General features: G+C 36.2%; 1 pseudogene; it reads left to right on the top strand.

Moving 5' to 3' along the window:
• The first annotated feature begins 11,560 nt into the window (after positions 1-11,560).
• On the top strand, positions 11,561-15,999 carry LOC113326355 (annotated as a pseudogene).
• Positions 16,000-17,590: the final 1,591 nt, after the last annotated feature.

The following is a 17,590-nucleotide window of genomic DNA, read 5'->3' as shown; positions in this document are numbered from 1 at the left end:
CCCTTTGCGAGCTCCCCATCTCTATTCTCATACCCCGTAGATCCCGTAAGATCTCCTGATATAAAGTTCTTCCTCTTACTTCGTAAATGCTTCCTTCGCTCTTATTATGTTTATTCTCATCCTCGTGCCTCCTTTCCTCTTCGTATTTTAGTTTTTTATTTTCACACCTTGCCTCCAGCAGTAATTTCCTTGGGTGTCTTTCCCGTTCATATCCTTTCCGTAGCTTCTTTTTCTGCGTTCTTTTTTCTGTACTTTGCCCATCTTTCTCGTAATCTTCTCATGGATCGTTTCCTCGTTACGGAATCTTCGTTTGAGACGAAGCTGTTATCGCTTCTGAACTTGTATCTTCTTCTTGCAAGTTTCCCATCTTCACCTCGTTGTTGCGTCTTTAATCATGTCGTGTCACCTGACCTCCTTGCTTTACCGTTCCCGCTTGCTTCTCGGATTTGTACCTTACTCTCCCTTTGTCTCGACGGGGGGCCTCATTCGGTTCTTCCAACGTCATGTTCTCCTCAATATCATTTCCCCTTTTCTTCGAGGTTGTTACCATTTTTGCGATAGCCCTAGCTTTCATAATTTGGACAGGTTCCTCCATAAGTTCAGCATCTTCCTCCGCTTCTCCTTTCCGTCGGCTTATGGTGCCTTCTCCATATACAACCGATGTATTTACTTTCATTTCTTCTCTTCGTGCCACCAGCCGCTTGCTCCTCCTCGTTGTTATCACATTTCTCGCCTGATATGGTGTACTTGCCATCAACTAATCCTTGCTTCGATATCTTCCGACTAATTTCTTGCCTTTAATCTTCCGATGCAACACCCAAAGATTACTCTCTCTCCTATATTTCTGGTCTTAACTACAAATGAATCGTTTAAGATCTACAAAAACCTAATCTTAAAACAACTCGCAAAGATTTTAAAACAGTTTCAACCTTTCTCAAACTCTTAGATGAGGATGAATCCCCGATCTAAGTCCCTGCTTCTGGACGCCAAAATGTAACTATTGGAAATCCAGTAGCACACCCAAATAAGAAAAGAAACAGATCTAAGACATGATAAAGGTTTCATATAAGAAATTCTTTATTGCTTAACCACTCCAAGTAGTGAAAATACAAGTTCTTGACTACAAGGAAACCCTAATCTCTCACTCTAAGAAAAGCTCTCCCCTCTAAAGAATCCTCCAACTCATACATTGTCCAAGGACCCCTATTTATAGACCAATCGACCCTAATGGTGTACAGCTCATTTTACTTCGTCTGCATCTCGTGGAGATGCTTTATACTTCGCCCAGATTATTTTCCATGAAGTTTTCCCCTTTCTTTCGCTGACAACTTTGGATGTTTGTCGGGACAACTGTCTCTTTTCTTGCTCCATAATTTACTGACTTCACCAATTATCTTTTCAGCCAAGTAACCTTATTTCGCTAACCTTTACTTCGTGATTGGTATCTTGCCGGGTACTCCAATTGATCCTTCGCAACTTAGACTCTTCAAGTGAGTTACCTCGCCTTAATATAATATCTCGCGCATGATTTTTCATTTCGTCAATCATTCAATAATGACGATCCTGACTTGATTTGACAAGTCACTGACGAGGATTTTCGGGGAATAGTGTAAGATCTCTCGACAGGATTCCCTTGAATGATTCGTGTCTTCTCCTACGTCCACGTGGCGAATCGTATCCTTGGTATCTACAATGATGAAAACAATTTGCAATGGAATAAGATGTATTGGTTCATTTTGTTGATTATTTTTTTTTTGAATTAAACGATATTTTGATAAACTAATTTATATAGTATAATTTAATAATTATTAATTTATATAATTATTTAATATTACGATAAATTGATAAATTCTGTCTGTCCCGATGGTATTATTCTATAGGTGTATACTCTAGATGGTTTGAAAGCCAAGTCCAATACTAAGAGCACCCAGAACATCACAATCATCTCCTTTTGCACTGGTACCTGCACCAGGGTCATCCTTTGCTGCCCCATCACGGGATATTATAATCTCGCTTCTAGCAGAAGCAAGCCAAGCACACTCCTTGGGACAAGAAAACCTGGTCCTGCCGAAAGCCACTCTAACGTAATTTAGTGATCCAATTGTCGCCATTGGTATATTTTATTAGAGCAGCGCTTGTAATAAATAATCTTTACAAAAATCCGCGACTTTACTTTGGAATATGGCCGGACTCTGGATTTCCCTTTGGAATATGGCCGGACTGTCATCAATTTAGTGGCAGATAAATGAATCGCCTAGTTAGTGGTCATAATATTGATCTTATGAATCACTGCTAGGTTTGTAATTTTTTTCACTGTATACAAAATTATCGTTTTGTAGACAAATAAATAAAGTACTCTGAAAAAAGAAGGAAGGAAAAAAACTAGTCAATGCATCACTGCTTGATGTTTAAACCGTGCATTAACTTAAATGTTTACCTTAATGTGGGAACTGGGTAGTAACAGAGAGATATAAAAATAATTAGAAAACTTCATTATTTTAATAATCAAAAAAAGAACATCATGTCTCCATTAATTTAGCATAACACAGGTTATGTGAACGTCCTACTGTCCTAGATCCTATAATGGTATGGTATCATGACTAGAATTTTTTATCGTAAATTTTAATGTGGGGATTCACTCCAAGTTTGACTTTGATCGTTCTCGTCTTGATCTGTGTAGTCTACTAGCCCAAGAGTTTTGTTGTTGTTTTTTTTTCTTTGTATGTAATCCATTTTAATTACGAAAATGATTTCTGGTAGGGATATTTTGATTTTGGGTCACAATTTTGTGACCAGAGTTGTGTTTGGGTCACGCCAAAATTTTAATTAGAGTTTGGGTCACGGACCGTGGTTGACTGTCTTGACCGTTAGTTAATCTTTTATTTTTAAAAATTAATTTCAATTTATTTAATTCTGTCATTAACCGTCTTTTTCTTTCTTCTATTTCCGTCTCTTATTTCTACTTCTCTCTAGCGATTCAGAGAGCGGTGTTGAGAGATTTTCCGAGGGAAGCATGAGATGGATCAAATGAAGTGTGTAATGATAACTGAAATCGAAGATACTGATGTTGTTGAACATTGATGAACTGATGATTGATGAGAGATCGAATGAACCCAGGTAATTTAGGGTTTCTTTGATTTTAATCTTCTTATGTAAAATTGAGTAAGAATTGATGAATTGTAGGTGGGTTTGTTTAATTTGAAGTGAAATTTGTTAGATAGAGTTTTTATTGTGGTTTAGTTGTGAAGATTGAGAATCACGGGTTAGGTCTTTCTTGTGTTTTTACCCAAATTATGAACTGTGTTGGGAATTACAGGTGAAGATTATTTGTTTAGTTAGAGGAGTGAGAATCAAATTAGGGTTTCGATGCTGGCGATGTGGATGTTTGGGTGATAGTTGGACTGAACTGGTGGGTTGGTATTGTCTTAAGAAAACATTGAATCAAGTCAGTATGATGAATGGATCTCAATTTGCTAGAGTGGAAACATGGGTTAGCCTGTTTACATGTTTTGATAATCTATAAAGAATTAGAAGAAGTGGGTTTGCATCTAAATTCAAAGTGACAACCACAAGGAACTTGAATCTTAGTTGTAAACAAAGTTTGGGTTTGAATTTGTTGTTGATTTGAGAAAAGTTAACTTCCACGGGAAAATAGAGCTGAAGAAGAACTATATGCCGTTAAAAATCAGCTAGCAATTGCGAGATTAAGAAGAATTTTAAGAGTTTGACAAGATTTGAATTCCAGGGAGACAAATTTGAGGTATGGTTATGTTTTTCTGTTGTACTCAATTTATCACCAGCTTCATTTACAGGTGAAGAACCCAGAGAAGAAAAAAGATTTCTCTTTGAACTGAGTTTAGGGCTTAAATGACAAAGTTAGTAAATAATCTCAAATCCAAATTTTATTCAGTCATTTATATATTTAACCAAATTATGTAACTGTCAAGATAGTCAAACACAGCCCATGACCCAAACTCTAATTAAAATTTCGGCGTGACCCAAACGCAACTCTGATCACAAAATTGTGACCCAAAGTCAAAATATCCCTTTCTAGTACTCATTCTGCACCAGAAAAGTTGAATTATCACCACTACATTAGGATAGCAAATTTGTTGTTATGGATACTTTGTTTAACATCAATCTTAAGTATTCTCAGAATATGTTTTCCAAGCTTTTTAGAGCTTAATTCTGTCAGATCTTTTAAGGTTCATCCTCACAAAGATCTCCTGGATGGGAACCTCATCAAAACCAAAAAAGGTAAACATATAGTTTCAACAAAAAAAATTAAGTTTTGGTTATGTACGCAAAAGTTGCTTGCTAGTCATTGAGGTGATTGAGGAAATTGATGGCATAGGAGATTTCGACTCAGACTATGATGAGCAAATTGATGTAGTTAAATGCTCGTTTCAAGATGAGAATGTGAATTTTCGAAGGATGATGTTTTTTAGGCAGTTCTTGCTAGAGTTTGTGTTTTGATCTTTTTTTTTTTTGGAGGTTGTGAGTTGCTCCTCAGTAAGCTTGTTTTCTTTATTCTTTTTTATTTTCTCCCTTTTTGTTTTTTTGTAGGTTTGGTGTCATTTGACATCTTTGTTTTTTAATGAATTTTCCCTTTTCGCGTCAAAAAAAAATAATGAAAACCATCGTAGTGAACCTATAATAACAAAACTTAGATTTTAAAACCAAAATATCCATCACCTGAATAGCCAAACACAATTTGCTATCCAATTATGCACTCGAAAACGTGCGAGATAAGTGATGATTTTTGTACCACCTACTGGGAGATGATTATAACCATTTCTGGCAGTCTGATGACATTGTCTTATCCCTTATAATCAGAAGTATTCTTTAGTAAAAGTTTGTCACTATTCATGTGTGCAGATTGTAAATAAGAAGTTGGGTAGCCTGGTCTAAGGTTACGTTGTCAAATGCAGAGGGGAAATAGGAATCAAGAAATTGGAGATGATAAACAATGCTTTGCATTCCAAATGGAGTTAAGTGTTGTTGTTCAATTGGACTTTTATTTCTGACATTTTTGATGACCTGTCTTTGTTAACTTTGATATGTAATTGGGATTATGTGGTTCACTTTTTTCGTGACTAAGAATCATTTTTATATAAAGTTTGTTGTTTTCTATCACAAAAAATAAAAATATGTGCAGATTCATGAAAACCTCATAACCATGTAGTTGCTTAGGAAGTATAAGAAACTAGTTGGAAGCCTAACAAGCCTGATAAGAAACTAGTTGGAGTTGATTATGTTGTAAGGGACAAGCTAAGTCTATCTTTCATGTCAAATTATGTAATATTGCGTCATCAAGGACTCGAACATGGTATCTTATGGGGATAACTACCCATTTTTTTACAAATAAATATTAGAACAAAATAAAAACCATATCGCTTGCCCATAACATCTAATATAATATTCGAATTAACAAGCTCTTATTTTCCCTTTTCATTAAATCTCATCAGCTAAAACTCAAATTCAATAACCATCATATTTAATTTTTTGTGTGTGACAAATTAACAAATTACTATTTTAATTAAAGAAGGAAAAATAAAACTAATCAATTCAGCACTGCTTAATTAATGCTTAAACCATTAATGTGGAAACAGGAATTTTTTGTATAACAATTAATTGACAGATTAAGAAATAATAATTGTTGCACGGGGTTTAAGGCTTAATCAAAGAAAGAGGGCAGTGGTGCGCGGGACTGCTTAATAAGAAAGCAGCTTATTAAGCGTTGGATCATCTCACCAACGGTTAGATTAATATTGATTAAGCTTTTTTACAATATAATACAGCTGGCGTATTTTTTTTATTAGAAGCATGTCCTTTTCAGTTCTTTTCATTGAATACTAATCCTTTTTCTTTATTAATCTGTTACGCCGGTTCCTATGAGTATAGCAAACTGGTCAGTTTCCCAATTTTGCACCCACTATGGAGCTGGCAAACTAGCAAACAAGCCTGATTAAGTGGCAAAGCCAAGTCAAGTCGAGTCCCTACCGGGCGGTTGAGTCTCGACCTGGCGGTCTAATCTTGACCGGATGATCTAGTATAGATCGCTGGAGGTTGAGACTCCACCGCTCAGTAGTTTTCTAATATTTTAAAATATCTTCTCGTCTACTTTTTCTTATTCTAACATTACTTTTACTCCATACGGGTCCATAAATATATTAAAACCTTAAAAATATCCCACATACACACACAAATAAAAAATTTATTAAGAAGGGTCCCATTTATCATAACAAATATATTATTTTATCCAGAATTTGCCAATTTTACCTAATATTTGCCGGTTTTCCCATAGTGGAGAAACGCAGGCATGGCAAAACAACTTTTAAGCCCTACTCCATAGGAACCAGCCTTATGTGTATTCTATCCATTATCTATTAAACTTTCATTCTGTTTTCAACTCCATGATAGTCCGACCGAAACTCCAACTATCTAAGGGCATCTCCAATAGAGGGTGAGTTTTATTTTCTTTTGACACATAGGACTTTAGACCCTCGTTTCGATTAAATCCATCTCCAACAGTAGGTCCAATAAAGTAGGAAGAGTGTCAAAATAAATATGAAGGTCTTACAGAAAGTCTCATTTAGACTATGGGAATGACCACCATGTCATCTTTTTGACTATTTTTTTAATTATTATTTTTGAATTTTTTTTTCTAAACCAATAAGAAATAAGTAATCATTTTTATCTTTATTCATAAAAACAAATCCTAAAACTAAGACCGCACACTATTGAAGATGCTTCATGAAAAAAACATTATTCTTTTTGTTATATATATATAATCCCACAAATAAGGATTTAAATAAAAATTCAACATAGTATTTATGGCATCCACTAATGGACATGCTCAAAGAAACTAGCGAAGGTGTCAGGTGTGACTAAAGAAAACATCTAGTAGCCACCAGGAATTAATTAAAGTGATGGAATATTTAATTTGATGGATTTTGATTTGGATTTAAATAATCCGATTTGATTTATAGAGATAGAAGAAATCCATGGGGATGATAATAAACAAAGCAACAGAAGCTGGTTACCGGAAGCAACAGGAAAAGATAAGGATATTTACCAGGGTGTTTTTGTTTTTTTTGATCTTCAAAAGGGGTGTCTTGTTGGTATGAAGAAAACTCTAGTTTTCGATACATGTAGAGCACCTAAAGGAGAGAAAACTAATTGGGTCATGCATGAATTCAGATTGGATGGAAAATACTCTCACTACAATCATCCTAAAACTGCAAAGGCACTTAATATCTTTCTTATTCATTGTTATTCTCTATTCATATAGATTCTCATAATCAATCTTATTCTTCTTATTTTTTCTGGTTTTCTTTTATTTTACTTTTTTTTGCTTGAGATTTTTTATGGATCCTCCCTCTCTCCTTTCTATATCTGATTAGTTAGAAAATTTGTACACTTTGTTTGCAGGATGAATGGGATGTCTGTAGGATTTTTCATAAGAACATTAATGCTGGTAGGCTAGAAAGGAAAATTATAGAAGAATGAATTCATTTGATTTTTCGGACAATTATTGCTGGATTCTCCTTCATCATTACCACCTCTTATGGACACGAGTCATCAAGGCTCAATACTGTTGATTACATGCAGCATTTTTGCAGCAGCTAATACCAATTGAAGATGACATACAAATCTCAAATCTGAAATTATAGAGAGGAGGAGAAATTCACATCTCTGCATAAATTTCCAGGGGAGATTACCCTTTAAAGCGAGCCTTCTTATAATATGATCAAAAAACAAAAGTGGAGTTACAGGGTTCATATTCCAATCATTAATATAAGCTATCACCGGTTCTTTTGTTGAGCTCAAAATCTATAACACAAAACAGAATAGAATAATTATCACATGTTCTGACGGCTAGATAACATTTTTGAGCACCGACGGCTAGATAACATTTTTGAAGACAAACGGATGATCCAACTATCCCAATTTCATCCTAGCAATTAACATCCGACAATCGTAGTGTTTGTAATCTCTTTCATTATGAATCTTAATTTATTGACCATTAGTTAATGGATCACATAATTCTAGATAATAATTAATGGATAACATAACTTAAGATAATAAGATAATTTTGGATCGGATCAAACGAAACTGACGATTAGGATATCTAACCGTACATTTACTCATTACGTGTAAGATATTTTTAGTGAAAACATGTATGTTATGAGATTTAGTGCTTCAAAAAAGGAAATTAACAAGATTTAGTGGTTGCAAGGTGAATTTGATGGAAAGTGACGTACACATGTGGACTATATATTTAGTTAAATAATTTGGTTGTCATATTTTGATGATATATATGGATAATTTTGTTACGTATGTATGAACGTTATTTTAGATTAAAGGAAAATACAGAACTCTCTCTCAATTGAACAGTTAAAACGCTGTAAAAAATACATCAGTTAGTTACGGCACGCGTTATCTCTAGTAAGTCGTACGGATGAATAAAAGAATTATATAAAATGAGAAAACCTGAAAAGGACCTATTTCTATTAAGGAAAGTGGTAATACTTTCCAAGACCGTAGTGGTCAGTCTATGGAAAGTATTGTCCATATCAGTCACGAACTTGAGACTGATAAGGTAAGTGGTATATATGGAAAGTATTGTCCATATCAGTCACGAACTTGAGACTGATAAGGTAAGTGGTATATATTAGGAAAGGATTGTTTATGTAAGTCATGATTGTGAGACTTATAAGGAAAGTCTCAAATCAGTGTCTTAGGTAAGTTTTGAGAACCGTAATGTATAAATATCTATGAAAGTATCATGAATAAAATTAAGAAAAGAATTACCAAAGTTTTGTCATGGCATCACGAGCCAGTTGATTGAAAAAAAAAAAAAAGAGAAAAGAAGAATGGGTGGTGATGAAGAATCAAGCAAAGACAAGAATATAGAATATGATACGCAAAAGAAGAATCCAGTATATCATCTAGGATCAAGTGATGGTCCAGGTATAATTATCACACCGGTTGTTCTAAAAGGACATAACTATGATGAATGGGCTAGAGCCATAAGAAGATCATTAATAGCTAAGAGGAAGTTTGGTTTCATTGATGGAACAATCAAAGAACCGAAAGAAAGTGAACAGTTGGAAGAATGGGTGGCAATTCAGTCGATGCTTGTTTCTTGGATCAGCAACACATTGGAGCCGTCACTTAGATCCAGTTTGGGAGACTTTGATGATGCCAACTTGTTATGGAACCACTTGAAGAGACGGTTTTGTGTTGTAAGTGGAACACGGACATGCCAGCTGAAGACATCTTTAAGTGAATGTAAACAAAGCAAACAGAAAGTGTGGTTGCTTATTTTGGAAGATTGAATAAGATATGGGATGAGATGATCACATATATGAAGGTACCAACGTGCAAGTGTGGCAAGTGCGAATGTGATATTGCAACACAGGTTAGTACTTTGAGAGAAGAAGATTTATTACATTATTTCTTAATTGGACTAGATGCTGTCTATGGTTCCTTGCGTGAACAATTGTTGGCAAGAGATCCACTGCCTTCAATAGATGTAGCATATCAAACAATGATAAACTCGGAACGTCTTAGGAAAGGAGATGTAGCCGCCACACCGGAAGTTCATGACAATGTGATGGCGTTCAAGGTACAATCTGATCAACGTCCTCTCAATAACACTTATGATCCAAATAAATATTGCAAGCACTGTAGCAGACAAGGACACTCGGATGAAGGTTGTTTTCAGCTTATTGGATACCCTGAATGGTGGGGAGATAAACCGAGAAGTGGAAGAGGATATGGTAGAGGTGGAAGAACTGGTGGTAGAGGACGTGGTGGTTTTGCGAATGGAAGAGGAGAGAGGACAAGGAACGGGAAATCAGGTTCGAGCACATAATCTAAATATATCAGAGACAAAGCAGTCAAATAACACATATTCCTCAGACGGCTCAGATTTGATGGGAGTAACCGCAACACAGCTCAGACAGGTGCTTGAGTTTTTGAATGCAAAGAAAAATACGTCCCAACTGCAAGGTAAGCAAACTAAACCGAATTGGATTATTGACACGGGAGCTACAAATCATGTCACGTGTAGAAGAGATGACATGATTGATGTGAAAGATATTGTGAAGTGTACTGTTGGACTCCCAGATGGGAAATATGCACAATCTGAGAAAATAGGGACTATTATTCTGCAGGGCGGTTTGAGACTTGATAATGTGCTTTATGTGCCTCAAATAACCTGTAACCTAATTTCTGTCACACAACTTATTGATGAATTAGTATGTACGGTACAATGTACTAACAGTTTATGTCTTATACAGGACCGGTTGACGAGGAAGGTGATTGGAATGGGTGAACGACAAGGTGGACTATACATTTTCTGTGGTGTGCCTCAAGTTGAAGTTATGGCAGTCAGTGGAGCATCATACGAGCTGTGGCATCGACGAATGGGACATCCATCAGAAAAAGTATTGCAAAGGTTGCCGGGTATAGTAGATTGAAGAAGCATAATGAAGTTTGTGATATTTGCCCAAGAGCGAAACAACATAGAAGTAGTTTTGCTAGTAGTCTAAGTAAAGCCAGTTGTATTTTTGAATTGATTCATATAGATCTATGGGGTCCTTATAGGGCTACATCGTCTTGTGGAGCACAGTATTTTTTAACAATAGTAGATGATTTTTCAAGAGGTGTGTGGATTCATTTGCTTCAAAATAAAACTGCAGTTGAACGAACGTTTCTTGATTTCATAGCTCTTGTGAAACGACAATTTGATAAAGATATCAAAATTGTTAGAAGTGATAATGGTACTGAGTTTAATTCATTGCGTGGATATTTTAAGACTAATGGGATAGTTTTGAAACATCGTGTGTAGGCACTCCGCAACAAAATGGAAGAGTGGAGAGAAAGCATCAACATATATTGAATGTGGCAAGGGCTTTGAGATTTCAAGCCAACTTGCCAATACGGTTTTGGGGAGAATGCGCATTGACAGCTGCGTATTTGATTAATCGTACTCCTACACCTATTCTGGAAAATAAAACGCCGTATGAAATATTGTTTGGAAAGCAACCTCCGTATAATCAGTTGAAAGTGTTTGGATGCCTGTGTTATGTGCATGATCAAAATAACAAAGGGGATAAATTTGCAAGTAGAGGAAGGCGGTGTGTTTTTCTTGGATATCCATTTGGTAAAAAGGCATGGCAAGTATATGACTTGGATGAAAGAAAATTCTTAGTGTCAAGAGATGTCCAGTTTTATGAGAATAGTTTCCCATATAAGAATGCAACGTCTGTGGTGCAGCAGTCACAGTTGCAACTCGCACCGAGTGATCAGCCTGGTCATTATATTGAGACCGAGGGATTGGTGTATCAGCTGAGACTGCTCAGTTGAATCCAGCGTTTGACTGGAGCGATGATGAAGAGGTAAGCAACAGCGACAGCAAGTGAGAGTGTGGCAGTACCAGCGTAACAGCAACAGCAGGAGACGCTGTAGGCATAACAGCAACAGCAGGAGACGCTGTGGCATACCTGATGCAACTGCGACAAACGGAGATGGTGAAATAGTTCAAGATATGACTGCGACGGAAGAAGAACGTGTAGCAGTCCAAGAGAGATCTGCTGAAGCAGTCAGTCCGGGTAATAGTGTTGCTGTAGAAGGTGATATGGGTAAAGGAAAGCGTATGAAAATTCCATCGAGTAGGCTTAAGGGTTTTGTGACGCACACCACTAGAGAAAATGGTCCATCTCATCTTCATACATCACAATCATCCTCCTCAGGTACGCCGTATCCTTTGACATATTATGTTAGTTGTGAAAAATTTTCTACACCATATAAGAAATTTCTTGCAGCTATAACTGCGAGTTCAGCACCTCGCAATTTTAAAGAAGCAATGAGACATCCAGGATGGCGGAAAGCAATGGAAGAAGAAATACGAGCACTAGAAGAACAAGATACCTGGGTTTTGCAAGAATTGCCGGAGGGCAAGAGAGCACTAGGAAGTAAATGGATATATACAGAGAAGTATGATGAAAATGGGAATTTGGTTCGCTTAAAAGCAAGATTGGTGATCTTTGGAAATCATCAGGTGGAAGGCTTAGACTACAAAGAGACCTTCGCACCGGTAGCAAAAATGACAACAGTGCGCACTTTTCTAGCTGTTGCAGCTGTTAAAAATTGGGAAGTACATCAGATGGATGTACACAATGCGTTTCTACATGGAGATTTGGAGGAAGAGGTGTATATGAAAATACCACCTGGATTTGCGAAAGGCAATCCTAATATGGTATGTAGAATGAAGAAATCATTGTATGGTTTGAAACAGGCTCCACGTTGTTGGTTTGCGAAACTATCAACAGCTTTGAAGAATTATGGTTTTCGGCAATCTTATTCAGACTATTCTCTCTTCACTATGATAAAGGAAAGGTGCAACTTAATGTTTGGTGTATGTGGATGATTTGATTGTTGCAGGAGATAATATAGTGGAGCTAAATAAATTTAAAACATACTTGGGACAGTGTTTCAAGATGAAAGATTTGGGAAAATTAAAATATTTTCTGGGCTTGGAGATAGCTCGCAGTAAACAAGGCATTTATGTTTGTCAGCGGAAATATGCATTAGACATTATTATGGAGACGGGGTTATTAGGAGCAAAACCAGCAGAGTTTCCAATGGAAACTAATCATCGTTTGGCTTTAGCAACAGGGCCGTTGTTGAGTGATGCAGAAAGGTATCGACGATTGATCGGAAGATTGATTTATCTGGCTGTGACTAGACCGGATCTAGCTTATTCTGTGCATATTTTGTCACAGTTTATGCAGCATCCAAGACAAGAACATTGGGAAGCTGCACTTCGGGTAGTTAGATATTTGAAAAAGAATCCTGGGCAAGGAATTTTGTTGCGCTCTGATAGTAGTTTAAGTTTGAAAGGATGGTGTGATTCAGATTGGGCAAGCTGTCCTTTGACTAGACGATCGTTGACAGGATGGTTTGTGCTTCTTGGAGATTCACCAGTGTCTTGGAAGACTAAAAAGCAGTACACAGTTTCTCGGAGTTCAGCTGAAGCAGAATACAGATCTATGGCTGCAGCTACTTGTGAATTGAAGTGGTTGAAGCAATTACTAGGTGATTTGGGAATTCGTCATACACAGGGAATGAGTCTTCTTTGTGATAGTCAGTCGGCATTGTATATTGCTCAGAATCCCGTATTTCACGAAAGAACTAAACATATAGAAGTGGATTGTCATATCATCAGGGATGCGATAGTACAGAAAATTATTTCTCCCTCGTATACGCCCACAGGAATACAGTTGGCGGATATCTTCACCAAAGCATTAGGCCGAGTTCAGTTTCAAGGTCTTTTGTCCAAGATGGGCATTTGTGACCTGCATGCTCCGTCTTGAGGGGGGTATTAAGGAAAGTGGTAATACTTTCCAAGACCGTAGTGGTCAGTCTATGGAAAGTATTGTCCATATCAGTCACGAACTTGAGACTGATAAGGTAAGTGGTATATATGGAAAGTATTGTCCATATCAGTCACGAACTTGAGACTGATAAGGTAAGTGGTATATATTAGGAAAGGATTGTTTATGTAAGTCATGATTGTGAGACTTATAAGGAAAGTCTCAAATCAGTGTCTTAGGTAAGTTTTGAGAACCGTAATGTATAAATATCTATGAAAGTATCATGAATAAAATTAAGAAAAGAATTACCAAAGTTTTGTCAATTTCTAATAAAAAAAATGCCAGCTATAAAATTCTCTACAAACTTAATCAACATTAATCTAACTGTTGGTGAGATAATCCAACGCTTAATAAGCTGCTTGCTTATTAAGCAGGGGGACAGCACTCTATTTATTAAACACAAGTAGTGAGCAATGAATGCCCGAGATCCCATAATCATGCTATGATATGATTGTTTTATCATGAACAAATTATTATAACCACTGAACCTCTGACGAAAATGATTTTAAGTTTGAATGAGGGGATTAACTCAAAGTTTGACCTTGATCGTTCTCGTCTTGATCTCTGTAGTCTACTAGATATTCTTACTAATTTCTATTTTCTATCCCCCATGCAACTAGCTCCAAGAGTTTTGTTTGTTTTTTCTGTATGGAATCCATTTTAATTACACTAATCTAAAATGAATTCTGCCTCAGAAAAATTGAATTTTCACCACACATTTAAGAAACCAAAGTCGTTGTTATGGATACTTTCTTTAACATCAATCTTTAGTATTCTCATCATATGTTCTCCAAGCTTTTTAGAGCTTAATTTTCACAGATCTTTTAAGGTTCATCCTCACAAAGATTTCCCAGAAGGGAACCTCATCAAACCCAAAAAAGGTAAACATATAGTTTCAAGAAATTTTTTAAGTTCTGGTTATGTACGTGGTACAAGTTCTAACGCTACTATATGTTTTTTGTATATATGTTCTAGAGGAGAATGATCATGAGAAGAAATGTGACTTGTTCAAGGGTCATTGGATTCCAGATCTTAATGGACCATTGTATACGAATACGAGTTGTCCTACATTGCCTGAGTCCAAGAACTGTAGAAAGAATGGTAGAAGCGATGTGGATTATTTGAATTGGAGATGGAAACCAAATGATTGTGAGCTTCCTAGGTTTGATCCAAAGACTTTCTTACAAATTGTTCGAGCTAAAAAGTTAGCGTTTATAGGTGATTCAGTTGCTCGGAACCAAATGGAGTCACTTCTTTGCCTCTTACTCAAGTAAGTGTATGTGAAATATATAGAGCAGCTAAAGCTAAACATTCATCCTCCTTCATTTTAGATTTTTTTTTCCAAGTGACAATCATGTCACCGACATGCATATATGCTTGGATTTTGTATTAGACATGCATATGCGCGATAAATAATCATGGATATTTATTATATCAGTCTAGAATGCATCAGTTAAACTAGTCCCGTGATGTTTTGCAGGAGGAAACGCCAATAGACGTCTACAAAGACTTTGAGGATCGATTCCGAACATTCTACTTTCCTAATTACAATTTCACTCTGATGGTAATTTGGACAAAATTCTTAATTACTGGAGAAGAAAGAGTAATAAACGGATCAAATTCAGGAGTATACGATTTGTACCTTGACAAGATCGACAATACATGGATTCAGAAACTACCTGGTCTAGATTACATTGTCATATCTGATGCTCATTGGTTTTTTAGAGAGAGCTACTTATATGAAAGTGAAAAGCTTGTAGGATGTATTTATTGTGGCGAACCAAATATTATGAATGTAAGTCCTGCTTTTGCCATTGGAAGGGCGTTTAACACAGCCCTTAAGTTCATCAGTCGGTACCAAGATTGTAATGACGGTTTATTTACTTTGATACGAACATTTTCTCCTGCACATTTTGAAAATGGTTCCTGGAGTGGTGGTGGGAGTTGTAATAGAATAAGTCCATTCACTGAAGTACAAATAGATTATGGAGGTTCTGAATGGGAATTAAGGAGCAATGAAGTACAAGTTGTTGAGAGAATTAAGAAGAAAGAAGAAGGAATGAAAGGCAATAAGAAAAGATACGAAGTTTTAGATGTAACAAGAGCAATGATGATGAGACCTGATGGACACCCTGGGTCTCATTGGAACAATCAGTATATGAAAGGTTATAACGATTGCGTTCATTGGTGTTTACCTGGTCCTATCGATGTATGGAACGAGTTTGTGATGGCTCTCTTGCAGATGAAAATTGGTTCATTTTTGTATTAGGCCAACAAATTAATACTATATTCTTTAGTTTGGTTTTTGTTTTCCCATTTATTGTCATTCATTTTGTTTTAGTTGATCAACTGTTGGTTCTTGCTAGGTTGGTCCATGGTGATTCCCATATATGGTAATGTTATTGTTTCTAATCCAGCTCCTACATGTGAATCAGAGTCAGCTCCAACGATTAATGAAAAAACAAATAGGAAAAAGCCAATGAGTACTGAACCTGAATACTACGTACAGTTTGATTATATTTGTCTAATATGCCTATCCTTTTGCGATTAGAGTGATTCTAAGCAAACAGTCTCCCTCGAACTCTCCAAACACAATATAATCGATCCACTTTCCCGAAATTTTAACCTTTTTAGATAAATTAGTAGATTCCACGCGATAAAAATCTTTCACAAAAATAACATGGCTGAGAGTGCGGTTTTGAGGGAGTTTACTTTCAACCGTTTATTAAGAATCTTGATATTCATGATTCTCATACATCGAAATTTCCTAAAGTTTTATGTTCTGGGAAATCCGAATAAATTATCTACGCAACCTACGTAAACATAACTACTAAATTATTACTTTCTACCGTATTTATTTTTTCCAAGTTTTTGAACATTAATTCCAAACATGAAGCGAATTTTGAGGGGAAAATGCAGAACCTAATTTTATTTTATTTTTGATAACAAGAGCATCTATTGATTAGGAAGTTCTAAGCACTGCAAGCCTGTGTAACAAAGAATTTAACCATGGAGAATAATCCTTGTACTCCTCTAGCAAGAGTTTGTCTCTCCTCACTTTTTTTGCAACACAGTCTTCAATATTATTTAGGTCTCTCTTTACACGAGAGAATTACAAAGTTTAAAAGATGAAACAATAGATTTTAGTCTGCTGATGAGGTGGTTGTTCTCCCATCTAACTTGGACTCTGTCTGTGATAATAGAATGCACCACAATTTCAGCATCTGCTATAATATGGACTTCATTGATGTTGAGAGCTTTAATCCAACTAAAAGCTTCCAAAATCGCCATGCATTCTGTAGTCTCTGGGTCTATCACTCCGTCTGCATACGATCCTTTAACTCCATAACAGGTACCTGCACAAGACAGAAGCATCATACCAGTGCCAGAAGTGTTAGTCATGTAGTCAAAAGAAGCATCAACAAAAACTCTTGTAATATCTAGAGTATATACAACTTCAGTGTTAATTTGAGGTTGTACTGGCAATGCATTATTGTCTGCATAACTGAAGTTCTGTAGATGAAATTGTATTCTAGTAACTGTGGAGAAATGGTTGAGGGTTTTATTTTGAAAGACATTTTCACATCTTTCCTTCCAAATCACCCAACAGCCCACCATTAAGGAAATTCTCCAAGTATTGTTTTCTGCAGAACCATTACTATGAGGATTACTAAACCAGGATATTATCCAATCCTTAATACTGTCACAATTTGCAGCAACCCCATCCACATTTACATTTAAGCTTCTCCAAACTGATCTTGCACGATGGCAGACTAACAAATGATGAAACAATGTTTCCATATGATGATTGCAGGTACCATGGTGCACTTGAATGCTGCTGTTGAATCCATCTGTTTTATCTTTAGTTTGTATAATTCCTTTTAATCATTTCCATATAAATAACTTCACTCTGTGTGGAACTTTAATTTTCCATAAAGCTTTCCAAACATCTTTAGGAAATGAATTAGTGGATTCATGGAGCAGAAAATTTCTTTCAACCAGCTTATTATAAGCACTTTTGACAGTGAACAAGCCATCTCTTGTGGGTATCCATCTGACAATGTCTTCTTCATTGATATTTACATGCATTCTTGCTATCTTATCAACCACATCAGAAGTGAAGAGAATTTGTAGTAAACTCA

This window comes from Papaver somniferum, unplaced genomic scaffold, assembly GCF_003573695.1.
Source record: "Papaver somniferum cultivar HN1 unplaced genomic scaffold, ASM357369v1 unplaced-scaffold_10, whole genome shotgun sequence".
Classification (NCBI taxonomy): Eukaryota; Viridiplantae; Streptophyta; class Magnoliopsida; order Ranunculales; family Papaveraceae; genus Papaver; species Papaver somniferum.
The sequence above is the reverse complement of the archived record's forward strand: the minus strand, read 5'-3'. Positions and strand labels throughout refer to the sequence as shown.